Raw genomic sequence first — 19,370 nt, forward strand, 5'->3', positions numbered from 1 at the left:
GGCGTAAGTGCCAAAAAGAAGCAGAAACGGAAAAGAAGCAAAAGGGCCAAACAGTGGTTTCTAGAAAGAAAATGAAATGAAATGGCGTATGGCTTTTAGTGCCGTGAGTGCCCGAGGGCATGTTCGGCTCGCCAGGTGCAGGTCTTTTGATCTGACTCCCGTAGGCGACCTGCGCGTCGAGATGAGGATGAAATGATGATGAAGACGACACACACACCCAGTCCCCGTGCCAGAGAAATTAACCAATTAAGGTTAAAATTCCCGACCCTGCCGGGAATCGAACCCGGGACCCCTGTGACCAAAGGCCAGCACGCTAACCATTTAGCCAAAGAGCCAGACTTTCTAGACAGAGAAAAAGTACACTCATGAAAATTTACTCAATGAACTGAGAAAATGGAAGCCAAATGATTTTTGAAACTTTCTGCGCATGAATGGTGAATTGTATGATGAACTCCTCGCTTTGATCTTAACGTCCCACAGAGCCGGAAGGCCATGGTACACTTCAATAAACTCCAAAATAAACTTTTTCTCCTCCTTTTTGCCTGCCATCACGATACCTTCTCCAACGCTTGTTGATACCAACTGGCGGGAGGACGGGATATTGCACAATATTGCCAACTCACAGCACAGTATTTTTCGATTTGCGCGATATATTTCAAACTTTCTTGATTTCGTACAATATTTTGCACAACCCTTCAATATTAAATACACACTATCAATTTTATTGCACAAACCCCGATATTGCGCAATAATATTGCACGTCTATGGGCCCCTTTACAAATCAGTGTTATAGCTTGGAATAGATACATAAAAAGACATACATGTTACGCATCATCACATTATAATCACATAAATATCCATATAAAATCAGTCAAATCTGTAGACAAGCTTTTGTTACATAGTTCCTAATAATAGTATACACTTTTTGTCTTTAGTCGCCAGTAGTGCACTTACACAGGTTGGTAACTGTTGCTTCGCGTGAAGCAGAGATGTAATCAACATATTTTGCTGTTGGTGGTAATGAGCACATGCAAAAAAGAGATGGCTTAGGTCCTGAATCGACTGGCCATCACATGAACAGTATGGTGCGTCCACTACGTTGATGCGATAAAGGTGACTTCCAAAACTTCCATAATTGAATCGCATTCGAATGATTGTCGAGATGAATCGTCGTTGAGTGTTTCATTGTGCGAACCAAGAACGTCGCGGGGTATTCTGTTCGATCATTGAGCAAAATCTATCTTTGTAGTTCTTTGTTTCCTCCCACTTCTTTGTCCACTGACGATAGGCTGTTTTGTATACCGGGTGAGTCAGCCGCGGCTGACGTTTCTGCTTTTAGGCATTCCAACGAACATCAGTGGGGTGATGGTCGACTTTCCTTTGCCGTATACCAAACTACAGTTGCCTTTACAGCATTTACTGCGTCATCATTGCACGACTTTTGCAAAAACATATATGCGACAGGTATTTACACAATGCATCACAAACTGTTACACGGTTAAGTAAAATGTACGTGCCAATTATAAGCCTTTGATTGGTTATGAAAGTATCGCTAAAAGCGATGGCATACTGATAGAAAACGTGTGCGAGTTTGTGAAGCGGGGCGTAGTTTTACACCAAGTAAGCTTTCTGAGAAACTGAGGACAACGGACACCGTGGTGTAGTGAACTAACCACAGACGTGTTGACGCATGATGGATTGGTAGGTGGGTTCGAATCCCATGAGCGATAAATATATTAATTCACATTTTAAACTTTAAGGATCAAATAAGATGCAATTCGTGCCACATTCGACCAATAGCATGCATGTTATTTATTTATTTATTTATTTATTTATTTATTTATTTATTTATTTATTTATTTATTTATTTATTTATTTATTTGTCAACACGACGGAGCACCGCGTCACATATCAGCAGATGTTCGAAACTACCTGAATGTTACACATCCCGGTCGATGGATAGGAAGGGGAAGACCTGTCACCTGGCCTGCTAGATCGCCCGTTTTGACGCCACCTTATTACGGAAGCCTGTGAATCCGTAACACCTACAATGCTACAAAGAGCCCGAATGGCAGTTCAACTGCGTGCTGAAACGTGCATTACTACAGAAGGCCATATTTTCGAACACTTACTGCACTAACAGGCTGTTGCTCAGTCAAGCGGATTCAAACCCCCAACCATTCTATCCTCGTCCAGCTCTGCTTATAAAACATTCACATAAGCAGCCCTAATGCGTAGAACAGTGCCAAAATAAATAAATAAATACCGGGCAAGTTGGCCGTGCGGTTAGGAGCGCGCAGATGTGAGCTTGCATCCGGGAGATAGTGGGTTCGAACCCCACTGTCGGCAGCCCTGAAGGTGGTTTTCCGTGGTTTCCCATTTTCACACCAGGCAAATGCTAGGGCTGTACCTTAATTAAGGCCACGGCCGCTTCCTTCCCATTCCTAGGCCGTTCCTATCCCATCGTCGCCATAAGACCTATCTGTGTCAGTGCGACGTAAAACAAATAGCAAAAAATAAATAAATAAATAAATAAATAAATAAATAAATAAATAAATAAATAAACCTATGTTCGTTCGTAATACGTTTACTCTCAAGGGTGGGTTTTTCCCTCGGACTCGGCGAGAGATCCCACCTCTACCGCCTCAAGAGCAGTGTCCTGTAGCTTCAGACTCTGGGTTGGGGGATACAACTGGGGAGGATGACCAGTACCTCGCCCAGGCGGCCTCACCTGTTATGCTGAACAGGGTCTTCTGGGAGGATGGGAAGTTTGGAAGGGACAGACAAGGAAGAGGGAAGGAAGCGGCCGTGGCCTTAAGTTAGGGACCATCCCGGCATAAGCATGGAGGAGAAGTGAGAAAGCACGGAAAACCACTTCCAGGATGGCTGAAGAGGGAATCGAACCCCTCTCTACTCAGTTGACCACCCGAGGCTGAGTGGACCCATTCCAGCCCTCGTACCACTTTTTGAAATTTCGTGGCAGAGCCGAGAATCGAACCCGGGCATCTGGGGGTGGCAGCTGATTACACTCACCACTATACCACAGATAAACCTATGCATTTATTTATTAAATAACCCACGACGTGAGGGCATTCGGATACATTGGCTCTGTGGATGATTCTCGAAGTACAAAATGTTAACGAAATTTACAGGCTCAAGTGGGATTCGAACCCACTTACCAAACGCAGCTGTATGAACAGCACCGCACTTAACCTACGACAGCACGGCTACTCCAGGTTTCCAGAAAGCCTGCTAGATGGACTACTACTTCCGCTTCAAAAATGCACACACGTTTTCTATCAGTATGCCATCGCTTTTAGCGATACTATCATAACCAATCAAAGGCTTATAATTGGCACGTACATTTTACTTAACCGTGTGACAGTTTGTGATGTATTGTGTAAATACCTGTCGCATATATGATTTTGCAAAAGTCGTGCAATGATGACGCAGTAAATGCTGTAAAGGCAACTGTAGCTTGGTATACGGCAAAGGAAAGTCGACCATCACTCCACTGATGTTCGTTGGAATGCCTAAAAGCAGAAACGTCAGCCGCGGCTGACTCACCCGGTATACAAAACAGCCTATCGTCAGTGGACAAAGAAGTGGGAGGAAACAAAGGACTGCAAAGATAGATTTTGCTGAATGATCGAGTCATCGCTTTTAGCGTTCATTTGATACCCTACTGAAAGCTCATAATTGGCACGTACTTTTTACATAATCATATGACAGTTTGATGCATTGTGTAAATGCCTGTCGCATGTGGTACAGGCTTTTGCAACGGTAATGGTGCAATGAGTGATTTATAGGCGATTGTTGCTTGCTATGTGGCAAAGGAGAATCGACCATAACTACACCAGTGACGTTCAATGGGATGCCTAACAGCATAAAACGTCAGGTGCGGCTGACTCACCGGGTATAATCTCTGTCCATGAAGTTGCTGGGAGTATTGATGACCTGTCCCCTGACAAATGCTTCCTTCGCTAAGGCACCTAGGTATTTATTATGTGGTACCGAGATGTGGACTGCGAACTATACGAAGATTACTCTGGAATTGCGTCTTTGGAGTTCATACGTTTTTGAATAATACTGATGTTGTAGATATTTGATTTCTGGAGAATAAGTGGTGTAGATAGTGTGGAAAGGACGGTCAGTGAATCGGTAAGGATAGTGATACTTTTACTGTATTATCGTCTGATATATTTGAGGGCTTCTATAGTGGCAATACCTTCTGCTGCATAAATAGAAATATGTTCTGGCAAACGAAAAACTTGAGCTTCGTGTTGTTCAGGACAATAGAATGGTCATACTACGTCGCTTAATGGTATTTTTTGAGCCATCAGTATAAATCTTATCAGACGAAGGATACCGGAGAGTCAAATCATCTTGATATAACTGCGCCAATCTGTGATATTTTTGTAGATATGTTAGCGATCTATTCACTTCCATAAAGCATATGCAGTGCTCATATAGTATATATCAAATATGTTTGCTACACTCATTTGACAGTGTTGGATCAGAAGTGAGTCTATATACGTGACACTTTGCAGCAGGAGATATCTTTGATTCAAAGAAAGCCGGTCTTGATCGTCTGCTAAGAGTTGTAATCTTCGAAGATATGTTAGAATTGTTGAATTTTTAGTGTGAGTTTGCTTTATATGAACTTATCTGACGCCGGGCTGAGTGGCTCAAATGGTTAAGGCGCTGACCCTCTGACCCCAACTTGGCAGGTTCGATCCTGGTTCAGTCCGGTGGTATTTGAAGGTGCTCAAATACGTCAGCCTCGTGTCGGTAGATTTACTGGCACGTAAAAGAACTCCTGCGGGACTAAATTCCGGCATCTCGGCGTCTCCGAAAACCGTAAAAGAGTAGTTAGTGGGACGTAAAGCAAATAACATTATTCATATTATTATTATTATTAACTCATCTGAAAGAAACTGCGCACGGATATTCAAGGGCATTTCTGCGGCTTCTAATAGAAGAGCATTAGTTGGCGTGGTTTTCATAGCTCCAAGACAAATGCGAGTGCACTGAAATTGAAGACAATCCAGTTTATTTAGTAGGCGTTTATTGCGACTGAAATTAAACACGCTTCTATATTCCAGCATCGAGTGAATCAGCTTGCGATATAGCACTAATAGTATAGATGGATGTGCTCCCCATCAAGTTCGATTTAATGTGCGTGGGATATTGATCCCTTGTTCCAATTTCGGAATAATATGTTGCATATGAGCAGTTCAAGTGAGTCGGGAATCATAAACCAGTCCGAGGAATTCGGTTTGTGGCTGAACCAGGTTATTGTGTGATCCCAGGATGAAGATGTAAATTGGTGGTTGAATTCTTCTGTTTGTGAATATGATTGCCGAGGATTTACTTGCAGAGAGGACTAACCCATGTTGATGTAACCACTGATTTACATAGCATCTGAAAGACGGCACTTGGTAGCAAGTATTATCGCCGCTGAAGTAAAAATGCATACTTCGTCAGCATACTCGAGAATGCTAACACTAGGAGGCAGAATATTTTCCAGATCTCCGGTATAAATGGTATATAGTAGGGTACTAAGTACTGCACCTTGAGGGAGTCCTTGGGTCGATCGTCGTGGGCCGAGAAGTCTGTAGTTATGACGAAAATAAAGCCATCTAGCATGTATAAATTGATATGTACCCAACACAATGGTTGGAAGCAATCCAAGAGCAATCAGTTTGTTCATTAGTATTGGTATTCGTACATTGCCATACGCAGCTGATATGTCCAAAAAGAGAATAAAAAGGTAGTGTTTATTTAGAAAAGCTGTATGAATCACTGTGGTTAGTATGACATGGTTATCATACGTGCCACGACCCTTGCGGAAACCATTTTGAGTAGGATTTAGCAGAGATTGTGATTCTAGCCACCATTCTAAGCGACTTTCAACATTCTTTCCACCGATTTTCCAATGCAGGAAGAAAGGGAAATAGCTCGATATCCTGCTAGATCTACTGGATCTTTTCCTGGCTTGAGGATGGGTACTACAATTTGTGTCTTCTATGACTCAGGTATGCATTTTTGAAACCAAAGTTCATTGGCAATCCTGAAGAAAAGCTGCAATGTTTCGTCAGGAAGGTGTTGTAACATGCGGTATCGGACCTCATCTATGCCCTGTGCTGTATTGTCGGAGTTCTTAATTGCCACTCGGAGTTCATTGATTGTAAATGGCGAACAGAGAAAGTGCTCAGGTTGCTCTCCATTAAATGTACACAGTTGATAACTAGATGATGGTGGCATAATTCTATCAGAAAAATATTCTTACTAAGAGGTATCGGGTGACGAATCCTGAGTACTATAATTTCTGTTGCGCAAATGACGTATGCGATGCCATACTTCTGCTATTGGGGTTTCCTTATCCAATGTGGAGCAGTATTTTTGCCAACTCTGTTTCTAAGTTTTCTTGAGAAGTCGCTTAGTTTGAGCAGAAGTCTTCTGGTAATGTAGATATGTTTCTTGGGTAGTGTGTGTTCGGAATTCCCGAACAGCCTTCCGCCGGAGAGCAATGGCTCGGGAACATTCAGCGTTCCGCCGTACTGTTGGAGTGTTCTTCTTCTAACTAGGAGGTTTTCTCAGGGGGATAGACATATGAGCAGCACGTTCCATCATCTCTACAAAGATATTATAACTGTCCAATGCAGATGTCTGGGTCGGGAAACAGTGTGTTTCCTCAAGTTAGTATTCTATCCGTAAAAAGCGTCCAGTCTGCACCATTGATATTCCACTTGCTGATGGATATGGTGAGGAGTTGCTCGTAGGAGAAATATCAATGTTTATAAGTACTAGATAGTTATTTGAATCGAGCGGGTCTTTAAGTGCATTCCAGTAAGTGATTGTGGCAATGACGGGAGAGCACACTGTTATATCAACTGCCGATAAACGGTGATATAAGGATGGAACTAGTGTTGGTGAGCCGTCATTCAATATGGAGGTGTCGACTGCCTATAAAATATTGCAACCCTGTCGGTCGGTGAAGGCACGCCCTCATGTGGTACTGTGTGCATTCAGGGCTTCGCATGTAAGGCAAGGTGGTGCCAAAGGAGATAAAATTTGATTCCAAAGTGCCGGTATTATAATTCTGTCTGATTTGCAATATATTGAAAGACATGTGAACTCGAGCGCAAGTGAATGGATACGTGTTGCAACTAGTTGTAGACCAGGATCTACCCCCACTGTGACAGGCAATACCTTAAAAGGAACTGCGTTATGTATGAAAAGTGATGTGCCTCCTCTCCCATCGAACCGATCGTCTCGTAGAATATTATAATTTCTAAATCTTATAAGTTTTGATTCGTTTAACCACGTCTCAGAAATTGCTGCTACCTTGATACCTCTGTGACCAAATTCATGCTCTAAACTTTCCTTATTATCTATGGCAAATCTGGCATTCCACCGCAGGACCTTAAGACCCATTGAATTTATTTATTTAGATATTAATTCCCGAATGACAAGGGAATTTTCTATGGGCGTTGTCTGATACGAGGTGATTATATGCGTAAGTTGGACTAATTCTTCTATAATGAAGTTATTTCGATTGATGGAATGATCAAGAATGTTATGTGGACGAGGAGGATATGGGTTTTGTCTACTAGGTGTAACTGGTAATTGTTGAGGAGCAAACACTCGTTGGTGTGGTGGAAGGTAAGCTGGGGAGGTAGGGGGCGCTTTTTGGCGGCGAGTAGGACATAGAGTGCAAAGGGAAGGAAGTTATCGTTGCGTAGGCGCGGCATCATGCAGTAAAAGTAGCCGTTGTTCCTGTTGTCCTTGATATTGTGGATGGGATAACTGTTGTGATGATTGCATTAGTGGCAGTGCTCTATGATATTTAGTGTTATTATAGATGAATGTTGTAGTGGTTGTGGTGGTAGAGGAGGAAATTCTTCACGACTACTGTATTGTGGTACACTAGCAACCACCTGAGCGTATCCCCGACTTTGCTGCTCAATTGATGAATGCATAGGAGGTGTGTTATAAGCATTTGCCCTTTTCATGTCACGCTGTCTAATGTGCACCGAACAGTTCTTATCTGAACAAAATGTTGACCTTGACAGAGTGCACACCGAACTTCCGTGGTATTGTCACAGTTTTCTGTTAAGTGTGGACCCACACATCTATTACAGCGCGCTACTCTTGACTTACATTGTACTTGCCTGTGGCCCAGGCGTAAACATATTTCACACTGCACTACCGGGGCAACATATGGTTCCACAGCACAGCGAGTTCCCAATATAGCTATGTGAGTAGGGAGGGATTGCGATCGAAACTTTACGAGACACACTGGGATTGCTATAACTTGACCTGGGTTCGTATGTGATCTTTTGGTATATCTCTTAATACGCACAACTGGATATGAAGAGACAGTTTCTTCTAGAATTTCCTTCTCGCTTAATGTGGTGTTAACGTTTCTAACTATCCTGTTATGTATTAGGAAGTTTGGAATGTAAGCTTCTAAATTCTTTTGTTTAAAACCATCACACTGTATAATTAAATTTGCAGATCCTGCCGTTCGAGCTACAATTTTTAAATGATTTTTTTGCAATAGAGCTAATGTCAACCACCTTCCTTCTAAAGGCATTGTTGTGTTGAAAAAGCAGTTTACCTATCGACATGGGGTGTAATTGGCCAACTTTACTGTCCAAACTTTCCACGAAAATACAATAAGGGCCGATGTCTGTGCAATTATATCGATTGCGTGTACTTTAATAGGTAGGCACTCTCTTAACAGAACTAGCCTTATTAGAACTTGATTGATTAGTTACTGGCACGTCTTGGACAGACAGATTTCTGGATGTTGAAGTACTGGCGTCTGACATATCCATGTCTATCAACTTTTCTACTTGGTTTATACTACCATTCGACTGTCCTACCATTTGTCCTCAAAATCGTTTAACTGGTTGATCAGGTACATCTACACCATTATCCAGTAAGTCATTTCCGTGATGGGGAGAATATATGTTATTACGTTCAAATGTGAGCCTCTCTTGTAGTGAGGGCTTATTAGTGCCCGTGTTTAGAACTCTGCGATGTTGTTGCTGGTGTTTATGCTGCTGTTGATGTTGCTGTTGAGAATAGTATGCTGATTGTTGGTGATCATAACTAGCAGATGCGGGTTGAAGTTGTTTTGTTCCGTTCGAAAGAGCATGGCTCACCGAGTCTAAATGAGGTAGCGAGTCTTTCACATAACTTGTCTCTAATGCTAACTTTATGGACTGCCCCGTATCTAGGGGGTCATCCATTGTATAGTATTAACTAACTGATACTAAAATTGTCCACAATTCACTGTATTAAACTATAAAGTATGATCATTTCACTAATTAAAAGTTTATGCCCGAAGATGACTTCACTGTCGCACTGACAAGTCTCACTAGCTATACCGGAGTGGACCTGCTCATCACGAACTGCGAGATCCAGCGGTTCAGTAACCCCCACATAGCTAACTCGAAGTCGTCGCCTTGGTCAGCAGTCAGTGACGCCCCTCTAGGAATTAGGACTCTTCAAGACTGAGAATCTAGCGAAGCAGACTAGAAAGAGATAGGTGAGAATGTCAGTCTACAGTCCATAGTGACAAACTTCACCTTCCGCGCACTTTCCGTCTTTTTCGACAAAAACTCGGATCACAGTAACGAGGTTGACGTCATTCAAGGCCGAACACGACTGATCACCCGTAGCTTGTAAGTTCAGTGTACGTTTTCGGTGGGTTTGGCAGACTGGTAAGTAATAGCACCTTCTGCCTACGTGAGGGAAGCATCGGGAAACTACCTGACTCATTTACCTAATGCATCTCTCCAGTGCCACTTGGCTTTTCTGTGAGAACTGATCATGGGATTGATTGATTGATTGATTGATTGATTGATTGATTGATTGATTGATTGATTGATTGATTGATTGATTGATTGATTGATTGATTGATTGATTGATTGATTGATTGATTGATTGATTGATTGATTGATTGATTGATTGAGTACATGCCTACATGATGTTAACTAAAATGATTACAAGAACATGTATGTACAAGTAGACGTGAATATTATGCCTTACCTACTAAACAATTAAAAATGATTATGTATAAAAATAGTAATTAATAATATAAAATAAGTAATTATTGAGTAAGTAATTTACCGGGCGAGTTGGCCGTGCGGTTAGGGGTGCGCAGCTGTGAGCATGCATCTGAGAGATAGTGGGTTTAAACCTCACTGTACGCAGCCCTAAATATAGTTTTCCATGGTTTCCCATTTTCATACCAGACAAATGTTGGGACTGCACCTTAATTAAGACTACGACCGCTTCCTTCGCACTCCTAGGCCTTTCCTATCCCATCTCACCATAAGACATCTGTGTCGGTGCGACGTAAAGCCAATTGGAACACAAAAATGTAAGTGATTAATAACTTAATTAGTATAACAAAAGAAACAGACTCACATGTCTACATAACAAATTTTAACAACATTTATATATACGCCTAAATAGACATGAATACTGTGCCTTCGGTATTCAACCAGCCTTTGGGATGAAGGTAATATTGTTATGAACGACGACATTGACCATGCGCCATGACTGGTGCCCTTCAATCTCCAGGAATGAGGCAAGCAAAAGGCAAGTAAGCTTTCAGTTTAACATGGCTCTTCATATCGTGATCATAGCCACGGGTTCTCTAGTTTGACATGAAATCCGGGCCGCGGAGACATGAATTTTCATTTCTTTTACAACTGGCTTTACGTCGCACCGACACAGATAGGTCTTATGGCGACGATGGGACAGGAAAGAGCTGAAAGTGGAAAAGAAATGGCAATGGCCTTAATTAAGGTACAGCCCCAGCATTTGCCTGGTGTGAAATGGGAAACCACGGAAAACGATCTTCAGGGCTGCCGACAGTGCGGTTCGAACCCGCTATCTCCCGAATGCAAGCTCACAGCTGCGCGCCCCTAACCACGCGGCCAACTCACTCGGTAATTTTAATTTCAAAATCACACATGCATTGACGGAAATCGAATAGCGGCCGCCTTGGTCAGCAGCCAGTGGGGTCCCCTCCAGGAATGAGGACTTCAGGAATGAGAAGAAGAAGAGAGAATGAGAAAAAAAGCCTCAAAAGTCTCAGGAATATGATTATACCGCCCCTACTTACGAATGCCCTAAGGCAGTGACCTACCAAATATATAAACAGTATAGAATTGTTTTGTTGCTACTGTATGGAGGCGAGTATTATGTACATGTGTTGCCTTCTTCAACAGGTATGCTCTAAACCATAGCCTCTAGGGTAGCATCATTCAAAACATTGCACGTTCTCTCTACAAGGTTCACATAAAATATCTACCAATGTACTTCTAGAGCAATGGCTGTAAACCAGTACTTCGTCACGCAGTATTCAGGCCTTAAACATGTATCACGTGGATCAATACTTTTGGTTCAAACAGACTTTTGCCTACGTGAGAAAAACACTAGAAAACTCCCATGCTCCTCATTGTCCTACTAACACGGAAGCTTTCTATACTTGTTTCAATACTTATGGTTATGACTGATTGTCAATCAACGCCCAGGCAAAGCTACTGGACATAAATAAGTCAAATTTTTACATACATTTCTACTATGGAGTAGGTATTCACTAAGGAAGGGTTTCGAAAACACTCCTAAGGGGATGAAACGGGGCTAAATGCCTCAAAACCAAAATGCTCTTTCTCCGAAACCGTTCACCGGACAGGGTTGAAATTTCACTCAGTGATTGCTTCTATATGAACTACAAGTCAAATAAGACAAGTTTAGAAGAAAATTCATTCTATAAGAGTTAAATAGGGGTTAATACCAGAAAATAAAACTATTCACACGATGCTTCCTCCTATATGTCTTAGGTTTTAACTCCCAACTCGGTGAGGTCCGACGACATAAACATTAATTTCTCTCAAACCATTCGACATACGAGGTTGAAATTTCACATAATGTTTGCCGCTATTTATTTTAGATTTTAAATAAAAGCGTTCCTAAAATAACACATTCTCAAGGGGTTTTGACCGGGAGGATGAGGCCTGAAAATATAAGTATTCATATCTCTGAAACAGTTTGACATGCGAGATTGAAATTTCACAAGTTCTTTGCTCCTCTATATGTTATATTTCAAGTAAGAAGTGGTCTTAAAAGAATACACCCTGAGAGGTTCTGACTCAGAGTGAGGTTGTGGGGAGAAATGACAAAAATATTAATTTCTCTGAAACAGTTTTACATAGGAAACTGAAATTTCAGATGAAGGTCACACCTATATGTCTTAGCTTTTAAATAAGAAATCGTCTTAAAACAACGCACCCTTAAGGGATTTTGACTGCGGTCTGTGGCCTAATGATAAGAATACTCATTTTTCTGAAGCCGTTTGATATATGAGGTGATTGCTCCTGTATGTTTTAGGTTATAAATAAGAAGTGGTCTAAAAATAACCAACCCCTAAGGGGTTTTGACTGGGTGTAGTGGGGGGGATATCTGATGAAAAAATTATCACTCCTCCGAAGCCGTGTAACGTACGTAGTCAAAATTCCAAATGGCGGTAAATGTATTAAAACATTCATTTTAAATGAAGATATTCTTCTACGCCCTATAAACATTATATCCCTAAAACAAAACATGCTTTCCTCCATTACTGTTCGAAGTACGAAGTCAAAATTCTCCAGATCAGTCGCATCTGCATCCTAGACGTTAAGTAAATCGTTCCTCCAAAAATCGTTTGACATACGAACTGAGGGAGTATTTTACAGGCTTGGCCGACAATAGACTCTCCAATTAAGGCTTTGAAAGATAACGTTGAGTTTAAAATCGTAGCTAAGCAAGGGTATCTTGCTAGTAGTATACAGCATGAACATTGTTCTGGAAGTTGTTGAGTACCTGTAACTAAACGATTGAAGATGAGAGTTAAGAATCATACATAAACCATCGGAAAGGTCCGGAGTGTTAATAGTTTAATTCTAAATCGATTTGCATATGCCATTTAAGATTATGCAACTGATTCTATTCATGATCATCATGAAATTATTATCCATCTAGCTTTAACAGGGCCACATTATCTCAAAGACGTGTTGCAATTAATAACGTCTACTGAGATTAGTAAAAGTACGAACGCCTCGTTCTGACCTATAGTTTTGGTGCCTCCTATATAGTTGGATTAGCTCAACCCGCGGCTTCGCTCGCGTGGATTTCGTAATTTGATAGCATTATTCGTTCCCCGATACTGCACTAAGACGTTATCTGAAAATCCCTAAAGTATAAAAACTGACCGAAGAATTGAGTTTCGTTTACTCGAGAACTTGTTTGTAAACCATGTTTGTGGCATTGCTAAGATGACCAGGCTTCTGGCAAAGCTGACTCTGGAACATGTGACATAGAAGTGTACATGTGAGAAACAGTTCTCTCTCAAGTCAAAAAAAAAATGTCTTCTTTACTTTTAAAGGAGATTCCAAATGCCTATCTCGACGTCTGTAACATCTTCAGTTTTAAAGATATAAGTATCCCCATAAAAGTAATTGAGACCCTTAATCAGTCCTCCCCCCCCCCCCGCCTATTATATTTTTAAAGAAGATCCCAAATACCTACTTTCGTGTCTGTAACATCATAAGTTTTTGAGATATATGTATCCTCATAAAAAGAATTGGACTCCTTCTTCACTTCCTTCCCCACCCCCCCACCCCCTTAAGTGGACTTTTCGAAAAGAACAAATACGTGTTTCTTTATTTTTCAAGGGGATTCGAAATACCAATGTTCACATCTGTAAGATCTTCAGTTTTTGAGATATAAGTATCCTCATAAAAAGAATTCAACTCCTTCTTCATTTCTTTTATCCCCCCACCCAAACACACACACACACACACACACACACACACACACACACACACACACACCTCCCCTTTAGTGGATTTTCCGAAAACAAAAATATGTGTTTCTTTATTTTTAAAGGAGATTCCAAATACCAATCTTTAGTTTTGTACCATGTGAATTTTTTTGAGATATACTCATTTTAAACATTCATCCGACGTTCACTTCTTTTAACCCCTTAAGTGGATTTTCTGAAAACAGAAAAATCGACTTTCTTTATTTTTATAGGAGATTCCAAACACCAAATTTTTACGTCTGTATTGTTTCTTTGAGGTATACTAATTTTTACCTTGTTTTTCACATCTTTTCAACCCCCTTAAATGAATTTTCCGAAAACAAAAAAATATGCTTCTTTATTTTTAAAGGAGATTCCCAATACCAATGTTCACCTCTAAATATCTTCAGTTTTGGGGATATAAGTATCCTCATAACGAGTATTCAAACCCCTTTTCAGTTTCAGTTATTCTACCCCCAGTTAAGTGAATTTTCCGAAAACAAAAAATACGTGTTTCTTTGTTTTTAAAGGCGATTCCAAATACCAATTTTACCGAGCAACTGCGGTTAGGGTCGCGCAACTGTGAGCTTGCATTCGGGAAACAGTTGCTTCGAATCCCACTGTCGGCAGCCCTGAAGATGGTTTTCCGCGGTTTCCGATTTTCACACCAGGCAAATGCTGGGATGTTCCTTAATGAAGGCCACGGCCGCTTCCTTCCTACTCCTATCCCTTTCCTATCCCATCGTCGCCATAAGACCTATCTGTGTCTGTGCCACGTAAGGCAGATTGTAAAAAAATAGTGCACATTCTCTGTAGTAATATAACTTGAGCTTCAGAATGTTTTGATACCAATCAAATACAGAGGTGTTCATAACCTATTCGGAGAACAAAAGTATCATTACGGAAATATACTGTTTTATTTTAGGGGCTGCCTGGCCGAGGCAGTAAAGGCGTGCTCGGTTCGCCCGGAAGGACGGGGATTCAAATCCCCGTCAGGAAGTCGTAAAATGTAAGAAATGAGATTTCCACTTCCGGAGGTGCATATGGCCCTGAGGTTCACTCAGCCTACACCAAAAAAGAGTACCAGGTTAATTCCTGGGAGCAAAGGTGGCCGGGCGTAGAGCTAACCACTCTACCCCATCACGTCCCGAGGTTAACAATGGTGGAAGCCTTTACCTTCCACTCCTCCAAGGGTCTTCATGGCCTGTACGGAGAAGACTTTGCTTTACTGTTTTATTTTTCAGTTCTTCAACTCTTTAGGCCCATCTCTTTAGGTCTATATCTGCTGTCGGCTTCGTCAGAATAACACAATTACATCCTGCAGATTGTGCGACCTGTGGTCAAAAGAATTACTGATGATATTTCAGTATTCTATTCTGAGCGATTTATACAAAAACAAGAGCTCATAAGTTCAATAAAAGCCGGGCTGAGTGGCTCAGACGGTTGTGGTGCTGGCTCTCTGACCCCAACTTGGCAGGTTCGATCCTGGCTCAGTCCGGTGGTATTTGAAGGTGCTCAAATACGTCAGCCTCGCGTCGGTAGATTTACTGACACGTAAAATAACTCCTGCGGGATTAAATTCCAGCACCTCGGCTTCTCCGAAATTAGTTAGTGGGACGTAAAGCAAATAACATTATAAAGTTCAATAAAATGAAAGTGATAGCACCAGAACGATAAAATTATGGTGGTAGCTGTTGATTGGTTGCACAACTTGGTATTCTTACACTGGATTCGTCAATGGAGCCATGATCTAAATCAGGGCCTCTCAAACGCCCAAAATCTCGCGCGTGCAAATCGAGGCGCAAGAGCTCCGTGCACTGTGCATCGGTCCCACTCGGTTCACCTCGGACCAACGCTTCGTCTCTAGGCTACGCGCTAAGCTCGGCTAAGCTCGGCTCTACTCGGCTCAAGTCAGCTCGGATTTGGAGCGCTACGGAGCAAGTGTGGAAAAGGGAGACAGGCGGAGCGAGCGAGACAGGCGTGAGGAAAGAGAGAGACAGCGCTATTGCTCCAAATCGAGGAGTGGGGGATCAACCAAGGGAAGTCGTCTTTTGCACTGTGCACAGTGCGTGCACCCTGAGAGGCCCTGATCTAAATAGTCAGAGATTTGTTCGCTGTTCGACACTCTGAGGTTTATCTACACTTAGTCAATAGATGTGCTGACTTCTATGCATTTAGAACGAGTTTAAATGATGGTTTATATCGTGGCTCCAGTGGCCAATCCGATGTGAGAATATCAGGAACTTCAACCAATCAACAACTGTACGTCGCGACAAAATTACCCGTTTCATACTAACGCACCTACCTACGTACATTTGTTTTTATTTTGTTATTGCCCCTGATTTTATATCAATTCATCAGAAGAGCGCGCTCAGGCAGCTTGATATATATACCATCTTTCGTGTAATATCGTACTTCAGTTGTGTTCAATAACATATTTACATAAATCTCTAACTCTGATGAAGCCGATAGCGGCCATATTTGTACACTGCCACCCAAAGAGTTTAAATGAAAAAATAAAACAATATACTTCGTGTTTACGTGTTGAAAGTTTTGTTCCGCATGAAGGTAATGAATAACCATGTATTCGATTTATTTTCGTTAATATACATCCCCACTTTTACTATAATTTATTATATAACGTTGTAGTTATTTGCTAATTATCACAATAAACAAAATTCGAACTCCGGATTCTCTCTAGATAATTTCTGAAGCACTCATATTACATATTCGTTACAAATTTCAATATGCCGCCGGCTTTTTGTGTTACGCTGTAGCAAATGAAGGTAACTGTTGAGAACACAGCCAACTTCCTACCTGTTGATTTAACATAGTTGTATACACCGTAATTAAATGTATGCTAAAACCAGTCAAAGCAGATCAGCATTTTTTTCCTAGTCATTTAACGTCGGTCTAACACATCAAAGATTTTCGGCGACGCAAGGATGGGAAAGGGCTAGGATTGGGAAGGTAGCGTCCAGCATTTACCTGGTGTGAAAATGGGGAAACCACTGCACAACGGTGGGATTACAACCCAACATCTCTCGAATGCAAGCTGACTGTTACGCGACCCTAACTGCACGGCCAACTCACTCGGTATCAGTACTGGCCAATGTGAATAGTGAAAGAAATGATAATTTTGTTCAAGGGGTAAAACCACAAAATAACCAGCCCCTCTTCGGCTAATCACAGTGGGAAGAAGAAGATATGTCTTCTCATCTCGACTTCTAGAATAGGCAGAAAAGTTTATCTCGAATATACTCATGCACAACACAACAGGACTTTTATTTTATGTTTTGCTGTTGATTTAACATCGCACTCACACATCGAAGATGTAAAAGTACTGGAATTACAAAGGAAGTGATTGTAACTTTCGTTAAGATACATCCCCAAACTTTTCCTGGTATGAAAATGGAAAACCACGGAAAACCATATTTAGGATTGCCGACGATGGGATTCGAACACACCATCTCCTGAATGCAAGCTCACAGTTACTTGGCCAGAACCGCACAACAGACCTCTTTAATAAGAGACCATCACACTGCAGTAAGTACAAGGAGCTGATGACTGAGATTTCCCAAGCTTCTATCCGAAACAGGAGCATTTATAAAGTTTTGTGGATGAATATTACCGGATATGTTTGGCTGCTCTTCAACTATTACAAATTTTGAGTCACTGCAAAGCCTCATTATTGCCCTTGGATAAAATGCCATATTGACCCGAAGATACGCTACACTTTCTATCCAAATTTCGGACATAACAAATTGAGATGTGGCTTGAATGGATTGAGATCCGCGACCTTAAAATTACCTTTATTAAAACCCACCACATCTTACAGGAAATTTGAACATGGGGCTTGTTCTTTATTTCGAAATAGTAGATGCCGATAGTGTCTACTGGAAGAATTTTAAGAATAATTTATTCTGAAACAATAAAATGTTCGAATTCGGTGTTTGTGACATTTTACAGCTTGTGAAAAATTCTTTATTTTCAGATTGTAGTAGGTGTAAATATTCTGTAATAACTTCTTCATGGCATTGCTAAGAAAACAGGTCTCAAAGTCTCTTACGAAAAGACGAAGTACATGGAGTACCGATATCAGGGAGAGAAAAGCATGGAAGTGAAGTGCGGAAAGGTTAGAAGAGTAGAAAAGTTTAAGTATTTGGGAGAACTGATCAAACCCAATGGACTAGACAAGGAGGCAAACAAGGAAAGAGCTAGAAAATTAGAACTGGCCTACAGACTGACAGAGAACAGGTACAATAAACGGACAATATCCTACAAAGCCAAAATTAAACACTACAACGCTGTTGTAAAACCAGAGGGGCTGCACGGTTCAGAATGCCTTATATTAAATTAAAAAAGGGGAACTTAAAGAAATTGATAAGAAGGAAAGAAAAATTCTGAGCAAAATTCTTGGACCTCAGAAAACGACGGATGGTACGTGGAGGAAAAGGAGAAATTAGGATCTCTACAAGTATCCCGAAAAGATCACGGACACAATGCGAAAACGAAGACTGAAATTTTACGGACATCTCGTCAGAATGAATGACAACCGCCTGAGTAAAAGGATATCTATATATATAAAATAAGAGTTTTGTCTGTACATTGCTCAGAATTTGAAAAGAATGGTATTTCTGTATCGATCATGTCCACAGTAACAAGAAAATGCAGTTTTTACTTTTCCGTAATGTCTGTCTGTCTGTCTGTCTGTCTGTCTGTCTGTCTGTCTGTCTGTCTGTCTGTCTGTCTGTCTGTCTGTCTGTCTGTCTGTCTGTCTGTCTGTCTGTCTGTCTGTCTGTCTGTCTGTCTGTCTGTCTGTCTGTCTGTATGTATGTACACGCATCACGAGAAAACGGCTGAAGATAATTTAATAAAAATCGGTATGTAGAGTCGGGGGGTGAACCTCTACAATCTAGGCTATAAATTATTTTATTCACGCTGAGTGAAATGGTAGTTTAGGGGAAGGCCTAAAATTCAATTCTCAAATATTTATATTATTAGTGGTCATATCGATAAATACTACATAACTAAAGTTATATAGAATTAAATTTCTGATCATTTACGTCTTATGCATTTTTACCGTACCGACTATGATAACACAGATATTCATGAATTTGGATTTTTGTTGCTAAGTCCATGTCAACGCCGAGCCCCGACAACATGGGTAAACAGAATTTAATGAAAATTGGTATATGGAGTCGGGGAATAAGAAACTACAGTTTAAGCTATAAACAATGTTATTCATCCTGGGTGAAATGGTAGTTTAGGGGAAGGCACCTAAAATTTAATTTTTAAATGCCTATGTTCTTGGTCCTATGGAAAAGTGCTTCATAACAAAAGTTATAGAGAATACAATTTACGATCATTTATGTTTTATTCAGTTTTACCGTACCGACTATGATAATGGTATTTCAGAACCGGAAGACAATAATGTGAAGGCCTACAATGTCGAAAGTGCGTAACAAAGATCAACAATAACATTACACTGACCGTTGTTTGT

Source organism: Anabrus simplex, chromosome 1 (assembly GCF_040414725.1).
Source record: "Anabrus simplex isolate iqAnaSimp1 chromosome 1, ASM4041472v1, whole genome shotgun sequence".
Classification (NCBI taxonomy): domain Eukaryota; kingdom Metazoa; phylum Arthropoda; class Insecta; order Orthoptera; family Tettigoniidae; genus Anabrus; species Anabrus simplex.